Below are 3,681 nucleotides of genomic sequence, written 5' to 3' on the forward strand. Positions count from 1 at the left end.
ATGTTTTACAGAATCATAATGCATTTTTAAACTAAATTTTAAAATCAGGGTGCTCGTGTGACGGATCTTCATTATAACTACTATTATATTTATTAGCCTGCTTTTGTTTATATATACCATACCTAATACAAATATAAAATACTATACTAATACAAAATAATAATAATATAATTATTAAAAAGTGAATAATTTTATTATATTTAAATCTATTAAGTAATAATAATATAATTACATAGTTAAAATCTAACTACTTTTTTGTTTTTAATTATATTTCAATTTATATAATTAAAAACAACTAATTTTTGACAAATGATCGATCGGGTGGTTTAATGAAACATTAACACCAAAAAAACGCAATTAAATTAAAATAATAAATTATAATATATACAAAATTACTTATAATTGTATTATAATATTACAATTTATAATTTTATAACAACTCGTTTACACACACAGTCCTCAAAGATGACATAATACCGATATTATAATTTTACGATTCAATGTTCGACATAGTTTTGACCTACCGAGGTTCTCAACTAAATTATTATATGTAGACATGTAGCTACGATGCTCTAATAAGCTTATTAGCTAATCGTTTCATATGCACATCGTCATAATATCGACCAATTACAATTGGACATTCCATAATTGGATGGCGTAACGAGTTATTTTTCTTAAATATAATGCTTAGATTCCGCCGTGTTTGTAAACAGGTAAACAGGTACGTACGACGGATTAACTCTTAACAATATTAAATATATAATAATCGCGATAATATTGTAACTTGTTCGTATAAAGTTTATAAACTATAATATAAAGTTTAAACATTAAAAATAGCGATATTGTTAAAACGACACAATTAATAAGAATAACAAAAAATAATGTATTTGCACCATAATTACCGCTTTTGACGGGAAGTGATAGCAATAAAATTATGTTTATTATATATTATACGGATGGATGGATGACATAATACACAACATATTATGCAGTATTGTAAACATGCACTAATCGATTAATCTGTATTATAATATAAATACTTCCCACTGCAGTACTACTAATGTTGATTTTCGTTTAATTGATTCAAATTTCAATGAAGTTCAAAGTTTATATTATTTAAATGTAATAATTATTACAATACGTCTATATAGAATCAAATTTTTTTTTCGTTATCAGAAATCATATTTTTTAGTATTTAATTATTTCATGAAATCGTTAATGTATGAGTATTGTGTAATAACAAGTCAGTAACTGGTTATTTGTAATATTTTAGAGTTAAGACAGCAGCGGGATAACGAAATAAAAATCTGCATATATATGATTTTATGTTGTGAGTACCTGGGCACATCAAATCACCGATAAAGAAAAACGAGTGAAAAAATAAAACAAACGATGATATCCTGCTGCCGTTGTTCGACGAAGTGGACGACCGTCATTAATACGGCGCAGGTATCAGATAATATTATATTCGTTACAAATATTAAAATTAGTTAAACATAAACCTTAAAATTAAGTTTATAATATCTTAAAAATATTATAAACACTTAATATCTATATGGTGGACGGTTCCTGATGATCAAAGGTGTTTAAAATAAACATTTCTATAGTATAATATATATCTGTAGATAGTACTTGTGTATATACAATGGCTACGGGGAGTGGAGGAGGCAGACGAACGCTTGTGAACTTACTTCCGGTCTCACTCCTCGGACACCAAACGATGAGATGCGTTTAGGGCTTAGCGGCATTTTTGGCTTGTGACTTGTAGACGCAAGTGCGGCGGACACATACGTGACAGGGCCATTCGGGATTACCCGCAGGCCCGCTGTCCGCTGCATCACAAGGATCGTCGCTGCCGCCACCGTAGCCATTTGTGCGGCCGTTTCCGCTGTTGCCGATGTTGTTATCGCGAGCACATGCATCGCTACGATGGTTGTCAAAGTCATCGCTCTGCAATCTCGCTGCGGCGTACAGAACCTTGGTGGATTTCAATAGGATGTCTTATTCATTCTTCATGCCATAGTACGATTTGTCCTTCATGTATGGTGCAAACATCCACGTGACCGGTAAATACTGCTGTAACCAGACATTTAAATAAGATGGATGTAAATGAAACAAAAACGATGGCTTAATTGTTATGTCATACGAGTATAATACAACGAAATACTAATAAAATCACCTGCAGACAAATTAATGATAAACATTAGATACGTACCATCTTGTATACCTGAGAAAGTTGACTGAACCGTGAAACAAGGTCTTGAAATGAAATGGTTTTCGTTTTCCGTACAACTATAAAACAACAATAAATAGTAAAAGCAAAGTTGAATTACGAAAAATGTTCTGGCGGGGGGCTCATGTTTTTTCATTGGTCGTACATTTTATTACTATGAGTTATATAGTTATTTAGACATTAAACATTACAAATTAAATTAAGACATTTTTAATTTAGAAATAATTACAAAACAAATTTTATCGATCACGATTTTATTAGTTATTAGTGATCGTAACAAGTATTGTACATTTAAGAAAAACATTTTTTTGACAGTTGTATTTGTCAGGGGGGGGGGTGAAATTTCAGAGAAGGGCATCCCCTCCTCTGGAGTATATCTGGATTTAGCACTGAGTATAGGTATTATAAATGATTAAAAAAAATTGTAACACGTTAATATTTTTTTTATGAATAAAAATGAGAACTTGATCATTCGCACCTGTAAAAAAATGATTATAACATAATTTAAAATCAATATCTAGGTATTATGTGGTTCACGCGTTGATTTACAATGTACCATAGAATGTACATAGAATGCTGACAGCAACAGACTGCAGTCGTTGCCGGGTTCAGCCGATTCAAAGGGTCGATTTTATGAGCAAACACTATATTGGTTGCTATGGTTATGCAAGCTCATCGCAGTTCAAGGGATGTCAATACCGGGAAAACACAGCCCACTGGGGTACACACACACACACACTCACACTCACCCAGTTTTTTGCCCCTTTACCTCATTCTTATTCTGCCAACTCCACGCATAGGGTCCTGTCCGAATTTTATCAAAAAATAATATTTAATCAAATGGGGCTGCAGACTGCATGCACTTCCGGACCATACGTCCCGTTTAAGACGGGATTATCTATTTAATGAGTATCATTAACCACTTGTCCCGAAAAACTTCATCCGGAAAGCTTTTTGTCCCAGTTTTAAGAAAATAGTGTCGGCTTAATCCCATTATCTCCATATTATTATATATTTATAATATGTGTAAATAAAAAAATTCAATACCTATGTACCTACTTAAAAAAATTAAAACACTTTTGATTTAATTATTGACCTATAACTTATAATTTATAAACAACAGTCCTTATATTCCGAGCGTTGAGTGCTAGCTGATTGTCAGCTATAAATGTGAATGTATGAGACATTTTAAAATTTCATATTGACGTATGCACCTGCATTACCTTCACACCTTGCCTAAAGCCTAATAGACAAATATTGTCTCCAATGTATATTTAAAAATATAAAAATGATTAAACCATTTTTGGAGGTATTTTTTATCAGAGTTAAGTTAAAATTATTTTTTCTGGTTTTTTATATTTAAAAATCCTCTCCCTCTCTCTCTCTCTCTCACACTCTCTCTCTCTCTATCTCACACACACACACACACACAACACACACACACACAC

The 3,681-nt window shown here is 31.7% G+C and overlaps 1 pseudogene; it reads right to left on the reverse strand.

Moving 5' to 3' along the window:
• Positions 1–326: 326 nt before the first annotated feature.
• The window catches only part of LOC111042370, a 9,578-nt pseudogene continuing 6,223 nt past the window's right edge, over positions 327–3,681 (reverse strand).

The sequence above is a fragment of the Myzus persicae genome, unplaced genomic scaffold (genome assembly GCF_001856785.1).
Source record: "Myzus persicae strain clone G006 unplaced genomic scaffold, MPER_G0061.0, whole genome shotgun sequence".
Lineage (NCBI taxonomy): Eukaryota > Metazoa > Arthropoda > Insecta > Hemiptera > Aphididae > Myzus > Myzus persicae.